At 44.8% G+C, this 24321-nt stretch overlaps 1 pseudogene; it reads left to right on the forward strand.

The window, feature by feature from the left end:
- Nucleotides 1-407: 407 nt before the first annotated feature.
- On the forward strand, nt 408-2573 carry LOC126952128 (bifunctional phosphoribosylaminoimidazole carboxylase/phosphoribosylaminoimidazole succinocarboxamide synthetase-like; annotated as a pseudogene).
- Nucleotides 2574-24321: the final 21748 nt, after the last annotated feature.

The following is a 24321-nucleotide window of genomic DNA, read 5'->3' on the forward strand; positions in this document are numbered from 1 at the left end:
GGCTACAAAGTACCTTAAAGGATCTTAGACCAACTACAGAAGGAGGTTGACTGTACCCAGACTCCCACAGTTAATGAGGTTTGTCCTCATGTAGATGATGGTTATTATGCTGAAAGATGATTGGTAAATGAACTTGGAAGTTCTTCCTTTTCCTCTTTTCCTTTTATGTATTTGATGATCTCTGGAGGAATTTATGATGAAGACTGCTCTGAAAAACTGTCCTAAAATTCTAAGACAAAGGCTTCTGTGCCTCCTAAATAGGACCCTGAAAAATAGCAAGCGTAAGAATCACCATAAATAAGATTCTAGCTCTACCTAGTGGCCAACAATGGTATTAACCCCCCCTGAAATGAGGAATTTTACCAAATTTGCAAAAATGTGAGGAATCTTAACAGAAAATAGGGAGGTAGAGGGGGACCTAAATGTTAAGTTAAAAGGACAGGCACTAGGTTAAAATATGTGTGGTTGCTCTCTTCCCAGCGCAGTTGCAGCCCTCAGCCCACTCAGGATAATGGCAACACCTGAGGTACTGAACTTGAAAAAAACTGTATGAGGTCGGGCGTGGTGCCTCACACCTGTAATCCCAGCACTTTGGGAGGCCGAGGCAGGTGGATTACCTGAGGTCAGGAGTTCAAGACCAGCCTGGCCAACATGGCGAAACCCTGTCTCTACTAAAAATACAAAAATTAGCCGGGCATGGTGGCAGACGCCTGTAATTCCAGCTACTCAGGAAGCTGAGGCAGGAGAATCACTTGAACCTGAAAGGCGGAGGTTTCAGTGAGCCAAGATCATGCCATTGCACTCCAGCCTGCACAACAAGAGCAAAACTCTGTCTCAAAAAAATAAATAAATAAAAATTAGCTGGGCATGATGGCAGGCACCTGTAGTCCCAGCTACTCGGGAGGCTGAGACAGGAGAATCACTGGAACCCGGGAGGCAGAAGTTGCAGTGAGCCGAGATTGTGGCATTGCACTCCAGCCTGGGTGACAAGAGCAATACTCCGTCTCAAAACAAAACAAAAACTGTATGAAGGTAAAACAAAAGAAGTCTACGGATTGTTAGATGTTCCAGGAAAAGTCCTCCTGCAGTCCAAGGATCCAATTACAGTGGGAAATGCAGCTAGAAAGAATCACCTGGAGGGGTAGTTTTCAGTTGTTACAGGAAGCAGGTATTAAAACTGCTTTCACCAGAAAATGTGGGGAGACAGCTTTCATTGCACCCCAGCGTGAAGTGGTTCCAATGGAATGGGTTTGCAGAATAGCAACTTGTTTATTTCTCTCTTTTTTTTTTTTTATTTCTCAAAAGAAATAAATCCCAGTGTCAAGGAAGGATATAAGTTTTATCCATCTAAAGTGGAGATGTTTTCCAAGGATGATGCCAATAATGACCCACGGTGATTGAGGAACAGTTGACTGCTGCAACATTTCGTTTTGTTGGACTTGTTATAGGCCAAACTGAAGGTATATCATGAGTCATGCTACACAGGTTATTGAAATACTGGAGAAATCCTGGTTACCCCAGAACAGTACATTAGTTGATATGAAGATTGAATTTGGTGTTGATATAACCACCAAAGAAATTGTTCTTGGTGATGATTCCTGGAGACTCTGGCCATTATGAGATTGAAGCCAACAGAAAGACAGTCTTATTGGGAGCTCAAAGAAGTAACTCCTGAAGGGCTCCAAACGGTAAAGAAAAGCTTTGAGGCTGGGCATGGTGGCTCACACCTATAATCCCAGCACTTTGGCAGGCTGAGGCGGGCGGATCACCCGAGGTCAGGAGCTCGAGAGCAGCCTGGCCAACATGGTGAAACCCTGTCTCTACTAAAAATACAAAAATTAGTCGGCCATGGTGGTACATGCCTGTAGTCCCAGCCACTTGGGAGGCTGAGGCAGGAGAATTGCTTGAACCCGGGAGGCAGAGCTTGCAGTGAGCCAAGATCATGCCACTGCACTCCAGCCTGGGTGACAGAGCGAGACTCCATCTCAAAAAAAAAAAAAAAAACAAACAAAAAAAAAAAAACAAAGACAGAAAAGTTTTGAGTGGGTTGCAGAGAGAGTCAAGTTGCTTTTGAAATCAGAAAGTTAGTGCAGGGTTGTAATATTGATGAGCTCTACTTCTGTTCTTGGTCACTGTGAAAACACCAAGACCTGTGGAAATGTTGGCACTCCATGTAAACTTTGAGTAACATCCACACATAGAGGACCAAACGAAACCCTGAAGATTAAAGCTGTGTGTCAAGGGGATGGCATTGCTATTGTACTTGTGGCAGTGGCAGTGGCAGGCAGAAGCAATGGTTTGGGACCAGTGATGTCTGGGAATACTGCATATCCAGTTATCAGCTGTCCTCCCCTCAAACCAGACTGGGGAGCTCAGGATGTGTGGTCTTCTCTTTGAGTACCCAGTGGTCTCAGCTGTTCAACCATCCTTTCTCCAGAAGGATTAGCTCAGTTTGCGGCTCAGTATTTGGATTAAACAACCATTTGGTATGGGGCAAACTGCAAGCAGACATTTTGAACACATGGATTTCCTTGAAGCTGGCTGACAAGAAAATCAGATAATGTAATTTATAAGAAAGAACGTCACTGCATTTTTTAGAGGGAAAACTATAAATTTCTAATTTAGCTGCAGGAAAATCAAGATGAAAAGGTGATTTTAAATTAGAGAACACAAGTAAAATGTATTAGTGAACAAATGCTTCTCTAGATCCATATTAATAAATATATACCACCTAACCCGTCCTTTCTTGAGCTAGACACCAACATTTTTCAGCCGGCCTTTATCAATTCCTCTGATTTTACCCATTTTTCTTAAGTATTGGTGGTCTCCAGTAGTGACTTCCTTCCTTAATACTGATTGGATGATCTTAACTCTCTCAGCTAAAACTGACTCCCAGCTATGTGCCTCTAGACTTGGGTTTCTTTTTTGATTTTTGGTGGTGTGTGTTTCTTTGTTTGTTTGTTTGTTTGGAGTCAGGATCTCACTGTCGCTCGGGCTGGAGTGCAGTGGCATAATTCTGGCTCACTGTTGCCTCCTGCTCCTGGGCTCAAGCAGTTCTCCCACCTTAGCCTCCCAAAGTGCTGGGATTACAGGAGTGAGCCACTGTGCCTGGCTAGACTCTCATTTTCAACTGTCCATTTCTCCCTGAACATCGCATGGCCATTCTTCATGAAAACCAGAATGCTCCCAATTTTATTAATCTTCCATCTAGCCTGTAACTCTCGGTATACTCACTGTTGCAAGTCAGAAGCTTGATTTCATCCTTGATGTTTTTCTCTGACCTTTCACATCTCACTCATCACCAAATCATACTGATTTTAATTTCTGATTATCCCTTGAATTTACCCTGTCTTCTCATCCTCTGTACAAAAGCCTCAAGTGAGGTTCAAATTCAACATTATCCTGATCTATACCAGTCCCCATTCTCAATCCAGCCTCAATCCAGTGCTCAATCCAGTGAAGTTGATCGCCCAAGGACTTCTAACATAATACACTCTTACCTATTTTGCACCACAGACATCTTTGAAAATATATATGCTGTTGACCCTCTCTGGAGAAAATTGCACACATAAAATTTACCAACAGATTGCATTGGTTCTTAGGTTCTCCTGAAGCCAATCCATGGTTTGTAAATTAAGAATTGCTGATGTGGGCGGGGCATAGTAGCTCACACCTGTAATCTCAGCACTTTGGGAGGCCGAGCTGGGTGGATCATCTGAGGTCAGGAGTTCGAGACCAGCCTGGCCAACATGGTGAAACCCCAACTCTACTGAAAATACAAAAATAGGCCGGGCATGGTGGCTCACGCCTATAATCCCAGCACTTTGGGAGGTCGAGCCGGGCAGATCACAAGGTCAAGAGATCAAGACCATCCTGGCCAATATGGTAAAACCCTGTCTCTATTAAAAATACAAAAAAAAAAAAAAAAAAAAAAAAATTAGCCAGATGTGATGGTGGGCACCTGTAGTCCCAGCTACTCGGGAGGCTGAGGCAGGAGAATCACTTGAACCTGGGAGGCGGAGATTGCAGTGAGCTGAGATCACTCCACTGTACTCCAGCCTGAGCAACAGAGAGACTCCATCTCAAAAAAGAAAAGAAAAGAAAAGAAAAGAAAATACAAAAATCAGCCAAGCGTGGTGGCACGTGCCTGTAATCCCAGCTACTTGGGAGGCCGAGGTAGGAGAATCGCTTGAATCTGGGAGGCGGAGGTTGCAGGGAGCCAAGGTCATGCCACTGTACTCCAGCCCGGTCAACAGAGTGAGACTCCATCTCAGAAAAAAAAAAAAAAAAAAATTGCTGATATGACCCATGAAGGGAACTCATTTTCCTGATAATTTTTGGACCACCACACATTGCTACCTTTAGTTCTTTGAAGGCTTACATTTTTAACATTAAAACCTATGTATTAGTAGAGCTTTATCTTCACTGCCTCCATGAAACCTTTTGTGACCACAATGACTACAAGTAATTCTTTCTCTGTTGGACTGTAAGCTTCAGAATAGAAGAAAATGTCATTGTACACTGTATTACCCTCACATTGTGTTATGCTCTGATGTGCTAAGTTTAGCTATCTGCCAGAGATGGATAAATTATAAAACTCATGTGTACTACTTAAGTTTCTATCTTATACTGGTTTGTCAGAACAACTAAAAGGATTTAGAAAATTAAAAAAAAAAAAAAAACTCTATGGTCAGATGTTCAATCTTTGGCTGGGAGCGGTGGTTCACACCTGTAATCCCAACACTTTGGCAGGCTGAGGCAGGCAGATCACTTGAGGCCAGGAATTCAAGACCAGCCTGACTAACATGGCAAAACTTCATCTCTACTAAAAATACAAAAAAAAAAAAAAAAAAAAAACAATTCGCTGGACAAGGTGGCACACGCCTCCCTGCTATTCAGGAGGCTGACACAGAGAATCATTTGAACCCAGGAAGTGGAGTCTGCAGTGAGCTGAGATTGCACCACTGCACTCCAACCTGGTTGAGAGACTGAGACTCCTTCTCAAAAAAATAAAAATAAAATAAAAAATTAGTCAAGTGAGATGGCATGTGCCTATAGTTCCAGCTAACTGGGAGGCAGAGGGAGGAGAATATCTTCTGCTCAGGAGTTCAAAGTTACAGTGAGCTCTGACTGTGCCACTGCACTCCAGCCTGGGTGACAGAGTGAGACCCCATCTTGAAAAAGAAAAAGAAGAAAGAAAAGAAAAAAGATGACCAAAAAGAATTGGCTGATTATCTCTGTACCATGGACTTAGTCCCTAACTAAAAATGAAGAAAATTGGCTATTTACAACATGTAGAAAAGCACATCAACAGAAACAATCCTTCATAGCTAGCCCATGAAAATAAAAGGATCTGGAATGGAAGGAAAACCTCATGGTTAAGGTTGCCAGGTAAAATATAATATGCTCAGTTAAATTGTATAAGTATCTCCTGAATACCTAATATTTAAGGATTTCTTTTCAACAATTGACATCACAAAGTTAACAAATGGGTGACAGATTTGAAGAAGATACTTGTAACACACACACACACACACAACTAAACTAAAAGACATTGATATGTAAACCATGTAAGGAATCCTTGCAAATAAACAAAAACAGGATCTGGATCCCCATAGAAAAATGGCCAAAGAATATGATTAGGCAATTCGCAGAAAGGGAAAATAAATGACTTACAAATATATCAGATAATATACCTAACTGCTAGGAAATGCAGGTTACAACAATAAGGCACAGAAAAATCAAAGTCAGAGAGGACTGACAATATCTCACTTCAAGACATAGTATGAAAGCTTGGACAGGTGTGTCTCTACTAAAAATACAAAAATTAGCCAGGCGTGGTGGCAGGTGCCTGTAATCCCAGCTACTCAAGAGGCTGAGGCAGGAGAATCACTTGAACCCAGGAGGCGGAGATTGCAGTGAGCCAAGATCGCACCACTGCACTCCAGCCTGGGTGATGGAGCGAGACTCAGTCTCAATAAAAATAAATAAAAATAAATAATAAAAAAATAAAATCTATTTTTTAAAAAATGATAGTAGGTAAGACAAGCTTCAGCCCATTGCTCACCTTGTGGGTATAAAAGGGAAGTTTGATCACTGCTAGAGATTTGATAAAGACAAGTGTAGAGAGCTTCAGAAGTACCACTCAGAGAGCTTGCCCTGTGTCCTCTAGAATTTGGGAATGGAGAGGCTGGTATGTGACCCATGCCTAACTAGTCCTGAGGCAAGAGGCTGGGTAGCTAACCTAGCCCCCACAGGCAAGAACTGTCTTCAGTGAGAAGAGGTTGCTTGTACATGAAAAGAGGAGCAAAGACAGCTGCTTCCTGTGGACCAGATTGGAGCCATCCTTTGTCGTCTTGAAAAGGACACCAGCAAGATGGCCCAGGCCCGCAGAGTGGATGTGGTGGAAGCACAAAGCAACCAAGAAGAAAAAGAGCAAGGATTCAGTTCAAGAGATAGAGTGCTTTTGAGAGAAATCATGTTACATGGCAGGCTGCAAAAATGATTAGACAGGGTTCCTGTCACTGTGCTTTCAAGCCATTGGTAGGTAAGTGGGTATTTAAATAATTTCAATATAGCATGATGCTGAGGAGGTTAGATTTTATCCTGTAAGGCCTGGATGTCAGTGCCACTGAATGATTTAAGGGGATTTCACAATCAGAGTTGGTGGCAATGTGAAATAGAGCTATGATGGGGCTAAATAGGAGGCTAGTTATGCTGGGGCGCGGTGGCTCAAGCCTGTAAAGCACTATGGAGGCCGAGAGGGCGGAAAAGGAGATTAGACCATCCTCTAACAAAACTCCGTCTCTATCAATACTCAGGAGCTAAGGAGAATTCAAAATTGCAGTGAGCTGAGATCCGGCCACTGCACTCCAGCCTGGGCGACAGAGCGAGACTCCGTCTCAAAAAAAACATCAATTGCTAAATTCAAAATGAGTGTTAAGAGCCTGACCTAAGAAAGTGATAGTAGGTATGGAAAAGAAAAGGCAATTCAAGAAAAGTCTGTGCAAGAGCCAAAACCCTGGCAATGCCTGAAAACTGATTTGATTTAGGAAATGGGGGTGAGGAAAAGAGTGAAAAATGACAAAATAAGATAGTATTTTATTCATACAGACTGACCAAAAAAACTGGGTATATGAAAATTTTGAGAATGGGAAGAAACTGACACAATGCACTTTTGGCAGAAATGAAGACTGGTACAGACATTCTGGTGCTCAATGTACTCATATTTAATAAAATTGGGTATGAAAACCATAAACATACCCTACATCACAGAAAGCACGCTCCGAGAAAATTATCTGAGAAATTTCCCCATATGCCCATAGAGGATACTCATCACAGCAGTTTGTAGAAGTAGGGAACTAAAAGCAATCTAAATATCTAACATGAGGGTGAAGGATCAGTAAAATATCTAATGTTGGCCAGGCATGATGGCTCACACCTGTAGTCCCAGCACTTTGGGAGGCCAACAGTGGTAGATCACTTGAGGTTAGGCATTCAACACCTGCCTGGTCCACATGGTGAAACCCTGTCTCTAGTAAAAAATACAAAAATTAGCCAGGCTTGCTGGTGTGTGCCTATAGTCCCAGCTACCTGGGAGGCTGAGGCAAGAGAATCGCTTGAACCTGGGTGTTGGATGTTGCAGTGAGCCAAGATCGCACCACTGCACTCCAGCCTGGATAATAGAGCAAGACTGTCTCAAAAAAATACATAGTCCGGGCCCAGTGGCTCACGCCTGTAATCCCAGCACTTTGCGAGGCCAAGCCGGGTGGATCACAAGGTCAGGAGTTCGAGACCAACCTGGCCAATATGGTGAAACCCCATCTTTACTAAAAAATACAAAAATTAGCCGGGCGGGGTGGCGCATGCCTGTAGTCCCAGCTACTCAGGAAGCTGAGCCAGGAGAATCGCTTGAACCAGGGAGGCAGAGGTTGCACTGAGCCGAGATCACACAACTGCACTCCAGCCTGGGCGACACAGTGAGACTCTGTCTCTAGATAGATAGATAGATAGATAGATAGATAGATAGATAGATAGATAGAATAAAGAAATAAATTGCCGGGCGCAGTGGCTCACACCTGTAATCCCAGCACTTTGGGAGACCAAGGCGGGCAGATCACGAGGTCAGGAGATCAAGACCATCCTGGCTAACATGGTGAAACCCCATCTCTACTAAAAATACAAAAAATTAGCCAGGCGTGGTGGCAGGCACCTGTAGTCCTAGCAACTTGGGAGGATGAGGCAGGAGAATGGCGTGAACCTGGGAGGCGGAGCTTGCAGTGAGCCGAGATCGTGCCACTGCACTCCAGCCTGGGCAACAGTGCAAGATTCGTCTCAAAAAAAAAAAAAAAGAAAGAAAGAAAGAAAGAAATAATGTAATGTGCGCTTTGGAACACAAAGCAGCTATTAGAAGAAATAAAGATATGCACAGAAATATAGAGAGGGCTTAAGGAGGAAGTATTATATTTTAAAAGTAAGAAATAGGCCGGGCGCGGTGGCTCAAGCCTGTAATCCCAGCACTTTGGGAGGCCGAGACAGGCGGATCACGAGGTCAGGAGATCGAGACCATCCTGGTGAACACAGTGAAACCCCGTCTCTACTAAAAACTACAAAAAACTAGCCGGGCGAGGTGGCGGGCGCCTGTAGTCCCAGCTACTCGGGAGGCTGAGGCAGGAGAATGGCGTGAACCCGGGAGGCGGAGCTTGCAGTGAGCTGAGATCAGGCCACTGCACTCCAGCCTGGGCGACAGAGCGAGACTCCGTCTCAAAAAAAAAAAAAAAAAAAAGTAAGAAATAATTAAATCAGCCAGGCATGGAGGCTCACCCTGTAATCCTAGCACTTTGAGAGGCCAAATCTGGAGCACTATTTGAGCCCAGGCATCTGAGATAAGCCTGGCCAACATGGTGAAATCTCCTCTCTACAAAATAACAAAAATGTGCTGGGTATGGTGGCGCACACCTGTAATCCCAGCCACTCAGGAGGCTGAGATGGAAGAATCACTTGAGCCTGGGAGATTGAGGCTGCAATGAGCTGAGATCGTGCCACTGCACTCCAGTCTGGGCAACAGAGCGAGAATCCATCTCAAAAAAAAAAAAAAATAAATATATAACACAGTAACATTTGTGTAAATTTTAATCATATACATACACAGAGCCATACAATATTTTAATAGGGCCAGGCACAGTGGCTCACGCCTGTAATCCCAGAACTTTGGGGGGCTGAGGTGGGCAGATCACCTGAGCTCAGGAGTTTGAGACCAGCTGGGGCAACACAGTGAGACCATGTCTCTGCAAAAAAAATTTTTTTAGTCAGGTGTGGTGGTGCACACCTGTAGTCCCAGCTACTCAGGAGGCTGAGATAGGAGGGGATTGCTTGAGCCCAGCAGGTCAACGTTGCAGTGAGCCATGGATCGCACCACTGCATCCAGCCTGGGTGACATAGCAAGACCTTGTATCAAAAAGAAAAAAAAAAAAGATAACTAGACAGTGAAGAAACTAGACAAGGCCAGCCGGGTGCCATGGCTCACGCCTGTAATCCCAACACTTTGGGAGGCCGAGGCGGGCGGATCACGAGGTCAGGAGATCGAGACCATCCTGGCTAACACGGTGAAACCCCGTCACTACTTAAAAAAAAATACAAAAAGTTAGCCAGACTTGGCAGCGTGCGCCAGTAGTGCCAGCTATTTGAGGCAGGAGAATGGCGTGAACCCAGGAGGCAGAGCTTACAGTGAACCAAGATCACACCACTGCACTCCAACCTGGGTGACAGAGTGAGATTTCGTCTCAAAAAAAAAAAAAAAGAAAAGAAAAGAAGCTAGAAAAGGCCTTAATCAGATCATCAAATTTCACATCACCAATGAGGGGCAAAAGGACATCATATACCTCTAGATGTGATGTCCTGAGAAGGATGAAACATTGACAAACATTATCTTTAAAAAAGCAACAAAAAACTGTATTCTTGGTTGGGCACGGTGGCTCACATCTGTAATCCCAGCACTTTGGGAGGCTGAGGCGGGTGGATTACCTGAGGTCAGGAGTTCAAGACCAGCCTGGTCAACATGGCAAAACCCCGTCTCTACTAAAACTACAAAAATTAGCTAGGCATGGTTGCACGTGCCTGTAGTCCCAGCTAGTCAGGAGGCTGAGGCAGGAGAATCGCTTGAACCTGGGAGGCAGATGTTGCAGTGAGCCGAGGTCACGCCACTGCACTCCCGCCTGGGTGACAGAGTGAGACTCCGTCGCAAAAAATAAATAAAAAAATAAATAAGTGTCCTGAATTTAGTAACTGTGCTATACTTATGTAAGAGAAGATCCTTGTTCTTAAGAAATACATACTTAAGTATTGAGGGATAAATGGACATAATATAGTCAACCTGCTCTCAGATGGTTCTGAAAAATAATAATATGTTACATATACATATGTGTGTGTATGAGAGAAAGGAAGAGAAATATGAGTGAGAAAATACATGTTGTGAAATGTTTATAAGGGTATATGGAAGATCTTTGTATTATTTTATCTGTGCGTTTGGAATTATTTCCAAATAAAAAGTTGAATTGTTTTGACATCAAAACACAACAAACTAAGAAATTCATCAAAATATGGAATGTGGCCAGGCATGGTGGCTCTCGCCTATAATCCCAGCACTTTGGGAGGCCAAGGTGGGAGGATGGCTTGAGCCCAGGAGTTCAAAATGAGGAGGAACTTGCCGAGAGTGGTGGCTCACACCTGTAATCCTAGCACTTTGGGAGGCCAAGTCAGGTGGATCACAAGGTCAGAAGTTCAAGACCAGCCTAGCTAAGATGGTGAAACCCCGTATCGACTAAAAATACAAAAATTAGCGGGGCATGGTGGCAGGCACCTGTAATCCCAGCTACTTGGCAGGCTGAGGCAGAGAAATCACTTGAACCCGGGAGGCAGAGGCTGCAGTGAGAGGAGATCGTGCCACTGCACTCCATCCTGGGCAACAGAGTGAGACTCCTCCATCTCAAAAAAAAAATAATGAGGAGGAACTCAAGTGATCCTCCCAGCTCAGCCTCCCAAAATGCTGGGATTACAGGCATGAGCTGCCTCACCAGTCGCTTAGTCTTTCTTACAAACTTTTTTTAACCTTAAAGAAATAATACCGGCCGGGCGCGGTGGCTCAAGCCTGTAATCCCAGCACTTTGGGAGGCCAAGACGGGCGGATCACGAGGTCAGGTGATCGAGACCATCCTGGCTAACACGGTGAAACCCCATCTCTACTAAAAAATACAAAAAACTAGCTGGGCGTGGTAGCGGGCGCCTGTAGTCCCAGCTACTCGGGAGGCTGAGGCAGGAGAATGGCATGAACCCGGGAGGTGGAGCTTGCAGCGAGCTGAGATCCGGTCACTGCACTCCAACCTGGGCGACAGAGCCAGACTCCGTATCAAAAAAAAAAAAAAAAAAAAAAAAAATAATACCATTTATGATGAAAAATGCTTATTTAAATTTCAATATTTTCTTCAATTTCACCCCAGTTTGTCTTTCATCTATAAAATTCAAGTAAAATTAATTTCAATAATGTTCACATGTTAGTGGTAACAATTTCTGGTAGTAATGGGATGGGTGCTGTTTCTACTTTCTTTCTTTTTTTTTTTTTTTTTGAGATGGAGTCTCACTCTGTCGCCCAGGCTGGAATGCAGTGGCACCATCTCGGCTCACTGCAAGCTCCGCCTCCTGGGTTCACACCATTCTCCTGCCTCAGCCTCCCGAGTAGCTGGGACTACAGGCACCCACCACCATGCCCAGCTAATTTTTTGTATTTTTTTCTTTTAGTGGAGACGGAGTTTCACCATGTTATCCAGGATGGTCTCAATCTCCTGACCTCGTGATCCGCCCGCCTCTGCCTCCCAAAGTGCTGAGATTACAGGGGTGAGCCACCACGCCCGGCTCTACTTTCATCTTCATACTTTTCTGTTCTGCTTGAAATGTGCTATACTGCATTAACTCAACTTTACAAGAATAATTAAATGATCATCCCGTTAAACAGGAAAGCAAATATGTAAGTGCATCAGGTTTTTAAAGTTGTTGATTTCTGATGATGGGGATGATCTTCATAACTAGCGGTGTGTGAGTGCGTGTGTGTGTATGTGTGTTGTGTGTGTTTTATTTTCAAAAAAAGATAGGAAGGCATCTAAATGGTGCTTTGAACAAGAAACAAGTGTCATATATGGCTCTTTCCTCCCAGTCAATATCCCCTAGACCAGGCCCGGCACAGTGGCTCACGCCTGTAATCCCAGCACTTTGGGAGGCTGAGGCAGGCGAATCATCTAAGGTAAGGAGTTCCAGACCACCCCGGCCAACATGGTGAAACCCCGTCTCTACTAAAAATACAAACAAGTTAGATGGGTGTGGTGGTGGGCGCCTGTAATCCCAACTACTCAGGAAGGAGGCTGAGGCAGGAGAACCACTTGAACCCAGGAGGCGGATGTTGCAGTGAGCCGAGATTGTGCCATTGCGCTACAGCCTGGGCAACAAGAACAAAAACTCCATCTCAAAAAAAAAAAAACAATCCCTAAACCAAAATGTGATTCTCCAGATAGGTGGCGTCCTCGTCAATATGGTGGCAGGAGTTTTTGGCTTGTCCTTGAGGGAGACTAATAAAGTCTCCTCTAGGCTTCTCCAAAGCTACTGCATTTGCTTTTTTTTTTTTTTTTGAGACGGAGTTTCACTCTTCTTGCCCAGGCTGGAGTGCTGTGGCACAATCTCAGCTCACTGCAACCTCTACCTCCTGGGTTCAAGTGATTCTCCTGCCTCAGCCTCCTGTGTAGCTGGGATTACAGGCAAGCACTACCACGCCCGGCTAATTTTTTGTATTTTTAATAGAAACAGGGTTTCTCCATGTTGGTCAGGCTGGTCTCGAACTCCCGACTTCAGGCGATCTACCCGCCTCGGCCTCCCAAAGTGCTGGGATTACAGACATGAGCCATGGCGCCCGGCCCCAGGGCACATTTTCTTGATCGTGGTAATGGTTTCATGGGTATATATATAGATAGATAGTCAAAATTCATCAAATTGTACACTTTAAATATGTGTGCTTTATTTCATCAATTATACCTCAGTAAATCTGTTGAAAATGCTCCAAAGCAAAACAAAATAAATAAACAACTATTCACACTTACATATCTGTTATTCACACGTACATATCTATTAGAAAGGCTGTCATTTTTGGCCGGTCATGGTGGCTCATGCCTATAATCCCTGCACTTTGGGAGGCTGAGGCGGGTGGATCACTCGGGGTCAGGAGTTCCAGACCAGCCTGACAAACATGGTGAAACCCCATCTCTACTAAAAATACAAATATTAGCCAGGCATGGTGGCGGGTGTCTGTAATCCCAGCTATTCAGGAGACTAAAGCAGGAGAATCACTTGAACTCAGGAGGCAGAGGTTGCGGTGAGCTGAGATCCTGCCACTGCACTCCAGCCTGGGGACAGAGTGAGACTCCGTCTCACAAAAAAAAAAAAAAAAAGCCCAGTGCGGTGGCTCACACCTGTAATCCTAGCACTTTGGGAGGCTGAGGTGGGTGTATCACCTGAGGTCAGGAGTTTGAGACCAGCCTGACCAACATGGTACAACCCCATCTCTACTAAAAATACAAAAGTTAGTCAGGCGTGGTGGCGGGTGCCTATAATCCCAGTCACTCAGGAGACTGAGGCAGGAGAATTGTTTGAACCCAGGGGGCGGAGGTTGCAGTGAGACAAGATCTTACCACTTGACTCCAGCCTGGGCAAAAGGGCAAAACTCCATCAAAAAAAAAAAGAAAGAAAGAGAGAGAGAAAAAGAAAGAGGAAGAGAGAAGAAAGAAAGAAAGACAAGACAAGACAAGACTGAATGCTAATGCTGCACTATGGTAAGTGTAGATGTTTGATCTTTCAGAACTTACCATAGCAATCCATGTTCAAATATGTGGGCATGACGAGGGACTCAATATCAAATGGAATGAAGGGAAGGCCATCTTCACGTGTTAACTTCTCATCCAATCTGCCAATACAATAAATTTTCTTCTGTATCCTGCCAAGAATAAGAATGTTTCCCACACATACATACACACACTGGAGTTTCACTGTATAAAAATTGTTGTTGTTGTTGTTGTTGAGACGGAGTTTTGCTCTTATCACTCAGGCTGGAGTGCAATGGCATGATCTCAGCTCACTGCAACCGCCACCTCCTGAGTAGATGGGATTATAGGCACCCGCCACCATGCCTGGCTAATTTTTTGTATTTTTAGTAGAGATGGGGTTTCGCCATGTTAGGCAGGCTGGTCTCGAACTCCTGACCTCAGGTGATCCGCCTGCCTTAGCCTCCCAAAGTGCTGAGATTATAGGTGTGAGCCACGGCGCCCAGCCCACTGTATATAAATTTAACTGATCCAAAGATCAGCAAGAATTCCCTTCAGCTACCCAAAGTGTGAATATCCCACTGGCCTGATATAGGATAGATGCACCTGAAAGTAATAACTGGGATGTATGTTCTATGGCAGATAAACCTGAGAGCAGTAACTTAAGAAATGAAAGTTGCCACGTGGCGCTTGCTGCCAGGAGTGTGCTAAGTGAAGATGCTATACAAACTGCATGCTTTTTGCAAATGGTTGTGGTTCTCCTGTCCAGTCCACTGTCACTGGGCTGTCCCTGTATGTAAGCTCCCCCTAATAAAACCCTATGTCTCCTCCACTGGCTCCAGGTCTCTTCTTTGACTTCTTGAACCTGCTGCCATCCCTACTGAAGTTAATAGGCACTACAGCTGACTGTTGGAGATATATATTATTCCAAAACCTAGGCATTAAATGCAGGCAGATGAATTCACATCATGTTCAACTTTTAGAGAAATATCTAGCTATGAGTAATCATGAGGAATGTTTTATTCACTGTATTTCTGCACTGATTTTTATACTCATTATGTTTGGCACCATTAAGCTAAAGCCCCTTAAAAATGCAAGAACGTGGTATCTCCCTTTACGTCCTGCACACGAGATTACATTTGTTAAACTGCTGTGTCAGAAAGCTCTCCACATTGAGCCAGAATCTGCTTCCACAAGCTTCCAAACACTAGAACTTATTTTGGCTTCTAAAATATCACAGAGTAGTTCACAGTCATCTTTTGTTGATGACAAAGACTTCAAGAGGTTAGATAGATGCCTTCTCTCACTGCACCCTAATCCTCCTTCATTCATCTTACGACATTATCTTTAAAAATTATGCTTACTGTTAAAGAAAATAATTCAAAATTAGTAAGCTTGCTTTTAGTTAACTAAAACAACTAATTTCCCCTCTTCAAGAAATACTGAAGTTTTGCATGAAGGACATGACCTCTCAATCCTATTTACATTACCAAATGATGACTTGCTGGTAGATAACCGTATCTGAATTCAAAAGACTAACAAGTTTCTCCTTGGAGTAAAAATGAAACAAGAATTACCTCAAAAAGTTCCCCCACACTCCTAGCCCTTCTGTCTAACCCAGAGATCTGCGAACTACACATTTTTTCTTTCACACCCAGCACCCCTAGGCCAGGCAACAAGTATTTGAACAAAAAGGAACCACTTCAGAGATTAGAAATGGGACCTTCAGAACCATGTGGACTGAGAACCAGCCCTAGCTTTAGCCCTTGGCCTCCAAATGTTCAAACCAAAATATGATAGCCATTACCAATAAGGCTGCAAAGGACATTCTTTATAAAACAATTCCTAGAAGGTTTTGTTTTGTTTTGTTGTTGTTTATTTTTTGCATTATCTCAGCTCACTGCAACCTCCCCATCTCCTGGGTTTAAATGATTCTTCTGCCTCAGGCTCCTGAGTAGCTGGGACTACAGGCACACGCCACCACACCTGGCTAATTTTCGCATTTTTAGTAGAGACAGGGTTTCACCATATTGGCCAGGCTGGTCTCGAACTCGAGACCTCAAGTGACCCACTCTCCCTGGCCTCCCAAGGTGCTGAGTTTACAGGCGTGAACCACGGTGCTTGGTCTCCTAGAAGTTATCTTGAATTGTAGTGTTGAGATGCAGAATATCAGGAACTTTTCCCAAATAGCATCGGTTTAAATGTCTGCCAAACTCACAGGTGAAAAAATGCATTTAATTGTGTCGATGTACATTTCTAAGCTAGAGGCTGAATAGTTTCTCTCAGAAGCATGTGGGTTATTTGCATTTCTTCATTTGCTGATTGTTCTGTTACGATATACTTACTGAGAATGGGCGTGGTGACTCACACCTGTAATCCCAACACTTTGGGGGGCCAACGTGGTCAGATCACTTGAAGTCAGGAATTTGAGACCAGCCTGCCCAGCATGGTGAAACTCTGTCTCTACTAAAAATACAAAAATTAGCCGGGCGCGGTGGCTCAAGCCTGTAATCCCAGCACTTTGGGAGGCTGAGACGGGCGGATCACAAGGTCAGGAGATCGAGACCATCCTGGCTAACACGGTGAAACCCCGTCTCTACTAAAAAATACAAAAAGCTAGCCGGGCGAGGTGGCGGGCGCCTGTAGTCCCAGCTACTCCGGAGGCTGAGGCAGGAGAATGGCGTGAACCCGGGAGGCGGAGCTTGCAGTGAGCTGAGATCCGGCCACTGCACTCCAGCCCGGGTGACAGAGCGAGACTCCGTCTCAAAAAAAAAAAAAAAAAAAAAAAATAACAAAAATTAGTTGGGTGTAGTGGTGTGTGCCTGTTGTCTCAGCTACTTGGGAGATTGAGGCAGGAGAATCACTTGAACCCAGGAAACAGGGAGTTTGCAGTGAGCCAAGATTGAGCCACTGCACTCCAGCCTGGATGACAGAGCAAGACTCTGAAGAAAAAAAAAAAAGAGAGAGAGAGAAAAAAAAAAAAGATACACTTACTGATTTTTTTGAGACGGAGTTTTGCTCTTGTTGCCCTGGCTGGAGTGCAATGGTGCTATCTCAGCTCACCACAACCTCTGTGTCCTGGGTTCAAGCAATTCTCCTGATTCAGCCTCCCAAGGAGCTGGGATTACAGGCATGTGCCACCACGCCCAGCTAATTTTGTATTTTTTAGTAGAGAGAGGGGGTTTCTCCATGTTGGTCAGGCTGATCTCAAACTCCTGACTTCAGGTGATCTGCCCACCTCGGCCTCCCAAAGTGCTGGGATTATAGGCGAGAGCCACCTCGCTGGGCCTACTTACTGATTTGTGAGAACTATTTAACTATTCATGTATTAGCCACTTGCTCGTCCTTATATTGCTGATTTGCCCCTCACCCCACCTCATTTTGACCTTTTTAAAAGAATAGAGGCCAGGCACAGTGGCTCATGCCTGTAATCCCAGCACTTTGAGAGGCTAAGGCAGACAGATCACCTGAGGTCAGGAGTTCGAGACCAACCTGGCCAACATGGTGAAACCCCCTCCCCCTCTACTAAAAACACAAAAATTAGCTGGGCATGATGGCTCACACCTATAATCCCAGCTAGTCGGGAGCCTATGGCAGGAGAATCGCTTGAACCAGGAGGTGGAGGTTGCTGTGAGCTGAGATCGTGCCACTGCACTCTAGCCTGGGCAACAGAGTGAGACTCCATCTCAAAAACATTAAAAATATAAAAAAAGAATGGGACTTTCCAATTTTTTTAGCTCCCTGATCTAGTATTATTTTGATTTATGATTTCTGCCTTTGAGGTTGGGTTTATAGAAGCCTGATTATATAATTTATTATTTAAATATTTTCTTTTTTCTACCAGTTCTTTTTTTTTTTTTTTTTTTTGGAGACAGAGTCTCACACTGGCGTCCAGGCTGGAGTAGTGGTGCCATCTTGGCTCACTGCAAGCTCCGCCTCTTGGGTTCTCGCTATTCTCCTGCCTCAGCCTCCCAAGCAGCTGGGACTACAGGTGCCCACAACCACGCCCGGCTAATTTTTTGTATTTTTAGTAGAGACGGGGTTTCATCCTGTTAGCCATGTTGGTCTCGATCTCCTGACCTTGTGATCAACCCACCTCGGCCTCCCAAAGTGCTGGGATTACAGGCGTGAGTCACCGCACCTGGCCTTTTCTACCAGTTCTTACATTTACATTTTTAATTAATTTTTAAATTTAATTTTTAGAGACAGGGTCTTGCTCCATCGCCCAGGCTGGAGTACAATGGTAAAATCACAGCTCACTGCCAGCCTCCATCTCCTGGGCTCAAGCAATCCTCCCACCCATATCAGCTTTCCTGAACAGCTGGTACTACAGGAATGTTCTACCACACCCAGCTAATTTATTAATTTTTGTAGAGATCAGGTCTTGCTATGTTGCCCAGGCTGGTCTAGAACTCCTGGCCTCAAGCAATCCTTCCACCTTGGCCTCCCAAAGTGCTGAGATTACAGATGTGAGCCACAATTTTATTTTTAGTTTACAACAGGAACCTGGAGGTAGAGGGATAAATCAAATAATCCTAAGTAATCATTAATCTTGGAAAATCAAGTTATAGGGCTTGGGTGAGGAATGCCATCCTAACCAACCAACATCTTCTCATTACCCAGATGTCAGTGGGCTCTGCCAGCCTACCCCACCCACAAAATCACCATCCTGAACATGGGAGAGCCCCTGACCCCAGCACTTGATTGTCTGTATTCTTCAAAAGACAGATGGATCTGGGACTCTTCTCATCAAAATGTACTAAAATTTCAAAAAGAGATAAATTGTGTATCTGTTCCTCTTTTTAGTTCTTTTCCCTCCCACAGACCCCAAGCCCTGTTTTCTTTTGCCCTGATACTCCTGTTTCTTTTGCCCTACTTGTCCCCATTAAATTCCCATGCCTGTGAAAGAATTTTAGGCCAGGAGCCCTATGTTGTACATTTTCTTCTCCTTTTATAGTGGCAGAATGAAATATTACAGTCATCTCTCCGTATCTGAGAGATTTGTTTCAGAACCCCCTCTCCCATACCAAAATCCACAGATGTTCCAGTTCTTAATGTAAAATGTCATGTTTACATATAACCTATGAACATCCTCCCCTATACCTTTTAATAATCTCTAGATTACTAACAGTGCAAATGCTATGTAAATAGTTACATTGTGTTGGGTTTCGTTTGTATCTTTCCTGTTGTATTGTTATTGTTTTCTTTCTGAATATTTTTGATGGGAGGTTGGTTGAATCCATGGATGCCGAACAGCAGCTACAAAGGTTTGATTGTAGTTAATTTGGCTGTTTTGTTTTGTTTTACAGTACTGCTCCTTGCAGAACAGCGCTAACTCATGGGCAGTGATCACAGGGTCGGCTAATTTGGCATTTTCATGAAGGTAAATCTTATCTATCCCCAATGCAACACTATTTAGACCGTTGAAGCTAGAAGGAAAAGAGAAATCCCATGAAACTAGGACCAGCTTTTGACAATTGAAGTTTGGATAACCTGATCCTTCCCTTTCTGCAGCAGAGATTTCAAAATGGCTACAAGATTTGGTGCAGCAGTCCCTCTCTGGACAATTTCCAACGCTGGAATTCTAGTGCCATGCAGATAACTTCTCGAAAAAAAATTCCTGCCTTTGATTAGTTACCATACAATTTAATGTTCCAAATTTCTTTCATGTAAGTAACACTCCAGGCACTTGTTTCATGAAAATATTCTCTGAAATCCTGAAAATGTTCCCGGGCCACATTTTCATTTTTGTTTCCTTCCTAAAACACCACTCCTGAGTATGTAGCAAAGCAGACACTCAACAAATATTTATTTTCTTTCTTTCTTTCTTTTTTTTTTTTTTTGAGAAGGAGTCTCGCTCTGTCGCCCACAGTGGAGTGCAGTGGTGCAATGGTGCAATCTCGGTTCACCACAACCTCTGCCTCCTAGGTTCAAGCAATTCTCCTGCCTCAACCTCCCGAGTAGCTGGGACTACAGGCGCCCTCCACCATGCCCAGCTAATTTTTCTATTTTTAGTAGAGACGGGGTTTCACTATGTTGGTTAGGCTGGTCTCGAACTCCTGACCTCGTGATCCGCCCGCCTCAGCCTCCCAAAGTGCTGGAATTACAGGCGTGAGCCACCGCGCCCGGCCTTCAACAAATATTTCAATAATGGCATTCAACGAATATAATCAACAAATGAGTCGTTGGAAACAGTGGAGAGGCAGGGCAGAGCCATTAGAGAAGAATCAGGATCCTAACGGATCCTAGGATCCTAGCTGCCGGGGACAGGGAAACAGCTTATCTGAGTGGTTCCGTGTGGTTCCATAGTCACCTTCTGCTCAAAACTCTTGGACGGCTTACCCTTGCTCTCGGCGAGGTCTGCGAGGCCTCGGGGGGGAACCGCCTCCCTCCCATTCCGGCCATGCCCCAGCCCGCTCAACCTTCTGGCCTAGCCACCATCCTCCTCTGTTCCCAGGGCTGCACTTCCCTTCCTCCTCATCTGGCGCGCTGCTGCCGGTCACTCAGATCTCAACAGAGGTGACTTCCTTGGGGGACCATCCCTGACCTCCCTGCCCAGGTCTAGTTCCCAACATTTCAGCCTCCCAGCACAGCACTAACGTTCATTTCTCAGATTCTTACATCCACGTGGCTCCTAACCGGACCGGAAGCTCCCGGAGGGCCCGCCTGTCTACAGAGGTGGGAGACTTGCCTCAGACCACCCTGCAGGCGGCTTCGGTCCCAAGAGACCTAACAGCGCCTGCCTCGGAGCCCACTTGGGAATGAGTTGGGCATAGGTGACCCCGCGGGGCCCTGCGAGGAACATCCACACCCACTCCGATTTCCCCTCTCCCCCTGTATCAGCCCACCCACAGGGTAAAAACTCTCATAGGGCCCGGAAGGGTGCGGTGGCTCACGCCTGTAATCCCAGCGTTTTGGGAGGCCGAGGCGGGCGGATCACCTGAGGTTAGGAGTTGGAGACCATCCTAGCCAACGTGGCGAAACGCCGTCTCTACTCAAAATACAGAAATTAGCCGGGCATGGAGGCGCGTGCCTGTAATCCCAGCTACTGGGAAGGCTGCGGCAAGAGAATCGCTTGAACCCGGTGTTGGAAGTTGCAGTGAGCCGAGATTGCACCACTGCACTCCAGCCTGACCACAGGGCGAGACTCCGTCTCATAAAATAAATTAAAAATAAAAACGTTTCATAGGGCCCCCAAAGAAATCACGTACACATTTAAGTGTAAATACATAAATACTGGGAGGTGGTGTGATTGGTGGGATCTCGATTTCTTTAAATGGACAATGAGAATGATAATATTTTGAGAATTTGTTTAATAAAAGGAAGAGCCTAGCTTCTAGTCCCGCGGAACTAGAAGCTCTCAATCAGCGTTGGCAATTGTCATTAATATTAGCCACTTCAGGGTCGGATGATTACACTTGATTGGGTGTTCATCGCTTGTTTTTTAAAGGTTTTCTTGGACTAAGCACTTGTTTTACCTCCTCTCCAAAACTCTTCAATCCCATTGTCAGACCTTCCTTAGGGCGGACCCCTTTCATCTCCATTACAAGAAAGCTTGTGGTTTCCGGTAATGGTAGCATTTAACCTCGGTGGAAATCTGATCACCAGCTGCAAGCTCACAAAAAGAAAACCGCTCCAAGGCAAATACTGCTTTTCACCTTCAGACTTTTACTTCCAAAATTTTACCTATGAATTTTCTTAAAGTATTTTATTGCAGTTACTTTTGGTTTGGGGGGTTGGGGTAGGGGAGCTGAAAATTTTTCAGTCCAGGACATGCATGGAATTTATGGCAGATTCTTAAATTTCCCTCTTTTGATACCATAATTGACACCTATTCACTTAAATTTTTCTGCATTTAGAAACTCTGCCTTTAAGAGGGAACTCTAGGCCAGTCACAGTGTCTCACACCTGTACTCTCAGTGCTTTGGGAAGCCAAGGCAGGTGGATCACTTGAGATATGGAGTTCGAGACCAGCCTGGCCAACATGATGAAACCCCATGTCTACTACAAATACAAAAAAAAAAAAAAAGCTGGACATGGTGGTGCATGCCTGTGATCCCAGCTACTCAGGAGGCTGAGGCAAGAGAATCACTTGAACCTGGGAGGCGGAGGCTGCAGTAAGCTGAGATCGTGCCACTGCACTCCAGCTGGGTGACAGAGCAAGATTCCGTCTCAAAAAAAAAAAAAGAAAAAAGAATTCTAGACTTAAAGGATAAGGGCAGTTACTTTTATATGCTTGATTTACACTAGAGAACTGGGGTTTCAAAAGTATCTGGTCTACATTCCCACATAGAATCTTTCGTAGCCAACTGATTCTCTGAAGGGTGCACTAGATGAGGGTCATCTGAGGGTGCTAACAACCATTAGTCCATAAAGCAAATTCAAGCTATCAACATAAAAGACAGGGAAACTTCATCAGATTCAACAAAAAAGGGTGAGGCAATGGGGAAATAGGCAGTCTCTATGAAAATATTTAGCAAAATCATGTTTTTCCCCTTTGGACCAGCAATTCTCCCTCTGGGAATTTACCCTACAGACATACTAGTGGCAGACTTGCAAAACAATGGTATTCAGGCTGGGCGCAGTGGCTCACACCGGTAATTCCAGCACTTTGGGAGGCTGAGGCAGGTGAATCACATGAGGTCAGGAGCTGGAGATCAGTCTGGCCAATATGGTGAAACTCTGTCTCTACTAAAAATACAAAATTAGCAGTGTATAGTGGCCCACACCTGTGATCCCAGCTACTCAGAAGGCTGAGGCAGGAGAATCACTTGAACCTAGGAGGTAGAGGTTGCAGTGAGCCGAGATTGCGCCATTGCACTGCAGCCTGTGACAAAAGTAAAATTCTGTCTCAAAAAAAAAAAAGAAAAAAAAAGTATTCAAGGTATTCCTCTCACCTTTGTAAAAGCAAAAGATTGGGAATAAACTCAAAAGTCATTTTGTAGAGAATTAAATGGAATTAAATGGAATAATACCCAGCTGTAAAGGAGGGAAAATAATCTACACGTATAATTCCTTATATTTACATTTATTTTAAAACTCTTGAATGGACATTCAAGAAAATATTGCTTATTTCTGGGAAGTAGGAAATGTATGAATATAAAATGAGATAGGAGGGAGACTTCCATCACTTTCGTTTTTTTTTTTTTTTTTTTTTGAGACAGTCTCCTTTCGCCCAGGGTGGAATGCACTGGTACGATCATAGCTCACTGTAACCCCAAGTTCCTGAACTCAAGCGAACCTCCTGCCTCAGCCTCTTGAGTAGTTAGGCCTACAAGCATGTGCCACTGGGCCCAGATAATTCTTTTTTTTTTTTGAGACGGAGTCTCTCTGTCACCCAGGCTGGAGTGTAGCAGCACGGCCTCAGCTCACTGCAACCTCAGCCTCCCCGGTTCAAGCGATTCTCCTGCCTCAGACTTCCACGTAGCTGGGACTACAAGCGCCCGCCACAACACGTAGCTAATTTTTGTATTTTTAGTAGAGATGGGGTTTCATCATGTTGGCCAGGTTGTCTTGAACTCCTCACCTCATGATCCACCTGCCTTGGCCTCCCAAAGTGCTGGGAGTACAGGCGTGAGCCACCGTGCCTGGTTTTCCTTCAAAATCTTGAGCAGGAGCCAGGCTGAGTGGTCTAGGACCTTCCAGGCACAGTTGTCAGGGCTGGGGTGGGAGGAGGGTCAAAATGCCAACAGGGTATATGACTGATCCCTTGGTCTCCACTCCAAATAAACCTCAATAGTATGCCAAACATACCTTTGTCTTCTCAGGGACCCACAAGCGGTATGGCATCTAATGGTCCCAGAAACTGCACCCGGGACTTCCAGGGGGTAGGAAAACAATGCATTTACAAGACTCATGGCCTTCCCTCTTTGAGTCTTCAATGATGAGAACCTTAGAGGATAGGACTGGAAGCTGGAGTCCCTCCTTGCTCAGAACCTGGAATAGATGAGTCTACTCCAGTCCTGCAGTAGAGCATGAATAGCCTGTAATTCAGATTCAAGAAATAATGCCCGGCCGGGCGCGGTGGCTCAAGCCTGTAATCCCAGCACTTTGGGAGGCTGAGACGGGCGGATCACGAGGTCAGGAGATCGAGACCATCCTGGCTAACATGGTGAAACCCCGTCTCTACTAAAAAATACAAAAACCTAGCCGGGCGAGGTGGCTGGCGTCTGTAGTCCCAGCTACTCAGGAGGCTGAGGCAGGAGAATGGCGTGAACCCAGGAGGCGGAGCTTGCAGTGAGCTGAGATCTGGCCACTGCACTCCAGTCTGGGTGACAACGCAAGACTCCGTCTCAACAACAACAAAAAATAATAATGCCCATTGTGTCAGACATTGTCTTAATACTTCACAGATTTAGGACATAGTCTTATCTCATTTAATCGTCACTGCAACCCAATGAGGTAGATATAATTATCCCCATATTACAGGTGGAGAACTGAAGCACAAAGGCTAACATATGCATGG

This window comes from Macaca thibetana, chromosome 4, assembly GCF_024542745.1.
Source record: "Macaca thibetana thibetana isolate TM-01 chromosome 4, ASM2454274v1, whole genome shotgun sequence".
In the NCBI taxonomy this organism is placed as follows: Eukaryota; Metazoa; Chordata; class Mammalia; order Primates; family Cercopithecidae; genus Macaca; species Macaca thibetana.